The sequence below is a fragment of the Dendrobium catenatum genome, unplaced genomic scaffold (assembly GCF_001605985.2).
Source record: "Dendrobium catenatum unplaced genomic scaffold, ASM160598v2 fragScaff_scaffold_54, whole genome shotgun sequence".
NCBI lineage: Eukaryota > Viridiplantae > Streptophyta > Magnoliopsida > Asparagales > Orchidaceae > Dendrobium > Dendrobium catenatum.
The window spans coordinates 2810664-2817357 of NW_021318516.1; positions in this window are offsets into that span (position 1 = coordinate 2810664).

Genomic DNA, 6694 nt, shown 5'->3' on the forward strand with positions numbered 1-6694 from the left:
ATTGATGCAAATAGTTTCTTTAAACAAGAAATACAACATAAATAATATAATGCTTATATAAGAAATCCTTCTTCTTATATTCTTTTGTAGTTTTTGTTTTGAACCAAAGTGCTCCCCAATGTCTACATTCAGTCTCACCAGCATCATAATTGTACATTAAATGAATACAAAGTTATTCATATTCATTCACATTCCACCCCTTCATATGCCAATTATATTTTTTAGAACTAATTGGTTGGCTTGAGACATTTGATCACAAAATAATTGAACTTTAATTTTACTATAGTTTGAGCTATGAAACTCACTTCAGCCAATTAAGAATCGCTGTGTTCCCAACAAGTTGACAATGAAGGGCCAACCCATGGGTCGTCACAGTTGATTCTGACAGCAATATTATCAAGAACCATTTAATTATTAAGATCGATCAACATGATTAAAGTCTCGCTTATTTCGTAAAGCTCTTCATCATTTAGGATATATATATATATATATATCTTTCTTTATTAGCGCACACAGTTGACTTTTAAAATAGAGCTTCCTGAAAAGTCTAATTCTGAAGCACATGTTGGTGAACTGGTCAATTTCAATAGATTAAATGTGCTTATTCTACACGAGTTTTAGAAAAGCAAGGATACCACTTTTATCCAGGTCAACCTATTTATTTTTAAAGAATTCCTCTAACTCTCTCTCTTTAACAAAGAAATAACAAAGAAAAATTATTATTATTATTATTTTAGAAAAATTTAGGCATAGCCCGTATATTAAAGAGGTAAAGAAATTACAAGTAAAAAAAGGCTCAAGAGAGTCTCAAAACGTATAAAATGGAAAGTCCACCTTATAACACAAAAAATAAAAAAAAATTGAGGCTTTATAACAACAGCCAACAAATTAAGAAGGAGAATAACAAAAAAACAGCAGAATTGAGACAAAATTCAAAGACACAATATGTGAGAGCATCAAAACCGAATAAAATTTACGAACAACCAGTAGCTAGGAATATGACATCACAGTGAGAGAACAATCCGTGAAGAGGGGACAGTCGATAGGAGAGCCCTAACTAAAATCAACCAAGACAAAGAAGAATGGACCCGAGATCAGTAATAAGAGGTGAAATAGGTGGCAGATCGATGTCAACAACAAGCATGAACATTGGCCAGGATATAATGTGGCAGCTAAGGCCACCAACATATATATGACTTTCTTCATCATAATGTAACACTCGAGTTTCTATTTGTTGAAGGGTAAAAAGTTAATTTAGGCTTCGTTTGAGATGACTTTGTTACTGTTTCTTAAAATAATATTTTAATATAAAATTTTAATTTTGATACTAAAAAGTTATTTTATAAAATAATATGAAAGCCGTCCCAAACGAAGCCTTAATAGCTGTTACTAATTAGGTTCAAAAACTACTACTTCGCATCCGAGTTGGGATTATGCAGCCCACTATTTCAACAATTTTTATCATCACACGACTTTCTCGTTTATCAATTCTCTTCTATTTCAAAAGCTTTGAAAATTAACATATAGTGTTCCCATTATAGTTTGGATGTCAATGAGTTGTTATGTATCACATCGAGAGTTGATAACTGTATTCGTAGTTTTCAACTTTGATATCATTTGTCTGTTAAATCTGATGTATTAATCAGTGTGGAGCAGTCGTCTGAACTATTTTTAATTAGAAAGTCATGAAAACAGACAAATGTTAGCGAGAAAATTAATTACAAAACAGTGACAGAGTCACAGAGATATATATAGCTTCATTTCAAAGTAGTTCTGTCTTCTTAATTTGAAATTTTATTACTTTTTGAATGAGATAATTATATGGATTATTTTAATATTTAAAGGCAGATTTCATTAAAGGATATTTTAGACTTTTTAGTTGAATTTATCAAAATATCACTATAAAAATTATAAATATACTCCTATTCTCCAAAATGAGGAGAATCTTCAACCAACTTTGGACAGAGTTTCCAAAGCACCTTCTGATGGTTAATAATGTCAATGACCACCAACAACAATATATATGTAAATACTTTTAATGGCCTAGCGTCTTAGCTCTCCAACCTGCCGCAATGTAACGCTACATGCTGAATTCATAATTATTATAGAACATAGCCTTCCAAGCTGTGAAAAAGAGGTCACTTCAATACATCCACCCATATGAGATCATCCACCAATATTCTTCTTGCACTTAAATATGTTTGTGATTGATAGCATGGAGGGCTCATCATTGTTAGAATCCATTGTAAAAAATAAAATAAAAAATTAGTATAATTCTAAAAATGCACGAAATAAGTAGTATCTATTGCTATGTTGTAAGAAAAAAATATGCATTTATGACAACTGTGCTATGAAAAAAAAGTAGTAACTACTACTATGCTGCAAGAGAAAAAACATTAGTTTACAACTACCATGATATAAGAAAAAAAATTAACTACTATTATGTTGTAAGAAAAAATATGTGTTTATTACTACTGTGCTATAAGGAAAAAATGTAATTATTATTATGCTGCAAGGAAAAATATGTGTTTATTACTATTGTGGTATAAGAAAAATAAAAGTAATTATTATGTTGTAAGGATAATGAGATGTAAAAAAAAAATGAATGTGTAAAAAAAGGATTGCAAGCCAAAAACACATATTTATCTTCTAACTATTAATAATTAGGCGATTTACTTTCATTTGATGAGACCACATCCTCACTATTAACATCATTTTCAACATTTTTCCTAAAGTCTAAGTCTACCTTCTCTAACTGCAGACCAGTCTCATTAGTTACAATTTGATCTTCTCCATCATTAATTAGATGGCTCCTTAAAATTTGACGTACATCTTCTTAATATGTTGTTGGTATTGATGTGGTATTCTCAATGCCCTTAGGTTTAGTCTTGATAACTACGAGTTGATCTTCTTAATTACTAAAGAAGATTTGGCTAGTCTGGATAGTAATGATAAATGGGACGTACTTTTCATATCTTTTACCTCTCGCTTTACTTCTATGATATCATAAAGTGGATGCACCCTTGTTCATTTATTTTACACTAGACCTAACCAATCACAATTAAAAATATATAAGTTGTTATCTTCACGAGGATATTTTAACTGTAGTACTTCTTGTAAGACCCCATGATTCTTATAGTCATCACTGGTATTGTTGTTCCCTTTTATATATAACACAATTTTTTTATTTTTCAACCTTCATAACACAATTTTCTATTTTTCAACCTTCACACCAAGCATTGGTTTGAAATCTATAACCATTGATAATAAAAAATTGCCAATATTTCACTACTCTCATAGGTTTCCAAGATAGATTCATTAGTCATTGATTTTGCATATCTCTGGCTTCATTGTGGACCTAATTAGTGCATAATTAAAGTGTGGCTTTATTATTATCATTTTCACTAAGTTAATTAATTATGACAATAAGGAAGAAATAACTTATCAAAATCAATACCATATTTTTGAATCAATTTGAAAATTTAGATTCACCTCTCTTTTCCTTCTCTAATGATGTGATGTAGTCAAACTATTAATAAAATTCCTGCAAAAGTTTTGAATTTAGGGTCTCTTTGTCTGAGTCTATAAAATGAATGGAATGTTAAATCAAACATACTCGAGATATGACTCAACTTTAGCATAATTAAGCAGTCAACATGATAACACTCATCTCCTTATATGTCAATTAGCACATAATGCAAGCATCTACTAACTCGCTTCGTCCGTTGAATACTGATGTATTATTGGTAGATTGACATATATTTAGATTACCCAAATTTTGAGTACAATATTGTTTGCTGATTGTAACTTTGTGTCGAAGTAGTATGAGCAAAATTAGGTAGTCTCATACATTAAGTATGTTTAACATATTGATCCCTCGAGATGTGATTGATTCTTTATAGTAATATTAAGTCTATTTAAATATCTGAATGATGTATGATTATGGAATAATAAATTATTAATAATATTTGATTTGTTATGTCGGTACAAATTAGTTCTCAACAGGATACATCAGTCGATATTGAGCTGGTTCACCAACTCTAACCTTAAATGATAAATACATGGGCATATGCTCCATGGAGTTAAAAAATCCAAGAGAAAATATCTTCTTAGGCTTGCATAGAATGAAAAAGATGTTATGCTAAATATGAACTAAAGCTTCTTCAGTCAGTCTTAATGAGCATAAGTCTTTAAAGAAGATACTTAGTTTGGTTAAATATTTTAAAATTGAATATGGAATTGAATTGAAAGTAGTGGCAACAAATATTCTATGAAGATGTGACAGGTACGACTTTCCAATCCAAACAATCACCCCGATCTCATGTCAATACATTTATCGAGATTTGAAGCATATCCATCAGGTAGCTTTAGGCTCAACACCTATTCACAAATTGCTCAACTCTGCTCTAAAGTGGAGGTGAATGGGGTTTTTAGCATTAGAATTCTACCATTTCCATCTTCGTTCAATTCAAGTATTTTTCTCTCGTAAATATCCTTCTAGTACTCCAGCCTAGATTTTACATTATCTTTATATTACCCATAATGTCCATCACTGTATTGAACACATTGTTAAAAATATTATTCTCTATATGCATTACTAATAAGTGCAAATTATGTAATGTTTATCATGTTTGAATTTAAGTGAAATTGTATTATTTTAGATATTTTTATACATAAAGAGCTAAAAATATTAAAAAATATAAAGGAACATTCAACACTGTGACACTAGAGGAAACACCACCTTTATGCTACATTTAACATAATTGAGGCATCACTTTTGAACATTACAATGCCATGCTATCTGTTTGCGAGTGCTGAAGCAAAAACACATCCCAAGCCACAACTGCATTAGAAAGGTAGCTTCACAGAACCAGGTTCTTGAAAAATTGAATGTCGCAGTGCCACACATCCCATATCAATAACATCTAAAGTATGTATGATCAAGTTTGTTCTTTAATATGGCAAAAACCATAAAATGCTCTCCTTGTCCAGCTGTGAGTAACTCTATACACATATACTTTATAAAGAGTTAATATTGGAGAATTAATTATCGTGGGTATGAAATTTACTCCTTAAATATTTACTCACTGATTAACCATAGTGGAGGATGTGCTATCTCCATTTTATTTTAGTGGAAGTATCATTATTTTGCCTGAATGGATGGTTTGTAGGTAAGAGCATTTGGTGATAGTCAAACAAATGGAGTAAAATCATATGCACATAAACTTAATCTTACATTTTTTGATTCTATGGCGAAGGAAAGGATGTGTACGATCAAAGTATTTCTAAGCCTTTACTTCTAACTAAACTCATATATGCATATAAATGTTATTCCATCTCATATGTGTAACGGAGCTCATAGATGCATATACATGTTGCAATATGAGAATGATGGGCAAGTAAGACAATCGATTGATTGACATATCCTTTCGCTTTTTTTTTTAAAAAAAATGAATTTGGTTTAAACTTTGATGCATTATAATGATGACAAATAATCTCTAACGAATTGTCCTTGTATTATATACATCCGTTAACACAATAATCTATTTTTATAACTATCAAACAAAGTTTGGAAACTAAAATTTTAATACTAAGCATCCTAACTATAACAGATAACTTAGAATAAGTAGTGTAGCTATCCTAAATTGGTTTGTTGAGCAGTATATAGTAATTCATGTATTCTTATATTAGATGACTCTTCTATATGTCCTCTTAAATTCAGGTATGTTGCATCAAAAATAGCTTCTTCATATGTTTTATTAATTCAGTCTTCCTCTACTGTTCTTGAAGTTGTGGAGGGACCGTATTGACTGTCTATATATAAGTCATACTCTCCACATTAGGTCCAAAGTCAATATCTTGTGATCAGAAATCCCCTACAATATAAATCAAGTTTAACATCATTGGGTTTAAGATAAGCTTAATTTTTATGCTTTGAGCATGTACATTTAAACATTTCATTTGACTTAAATGAAGGTAGTTGACATGCCATATGAATAAAATTTTCAACTCCTTTAATAAATTCATTTGTTTGTGATTTTCATCTCGATAATATTCTATTATACATCCAACACCTCTCTTCTTGGATATCCATACGTACCTTGAATTAACAACCTTAAAAATAAAATAATCATAGAAAAATAAATAATATAAACTAATGATCGTAGAGAACAAAGAATAATTTACATAATTACTGATAAACCCTTAAGTGACTTTAGTTGATCATCTTAGGTTAAGCTGGTGTATGGTCTAAACTAGGGATTTCACTGATAATATCATACCATACAATATGTCTAATAACCTAGGGAGTTCACTAATTATATCTAATTAAGTGAGTGCACTAATAATATCATACCATACAGTACATGCTCATGCAAATAATAACAACAACAATAAATAAAATAGAACCACATATATGAAAAATCTATTAATGAAGCGTTTTGCTCAAATCAATGTCCCTGAAACCTATTTAAGTACTTAATTCTATGATTCCTGATCTCTCAAAATGCACAAATCAATGTCCCTCAAACAAATTTTGTCCTCATTCTGGTATGGAACTTAGCCCAACTGAATATGTAAGGAAACCGCATAGTTAATTCAAACCAAATATGAACATTGGATGTATTCTAACTGTTCAAATTATCTAAAAATAAAAATGAGCAAAAAGAACAAATTTAACTTCTCAAATCTTGAA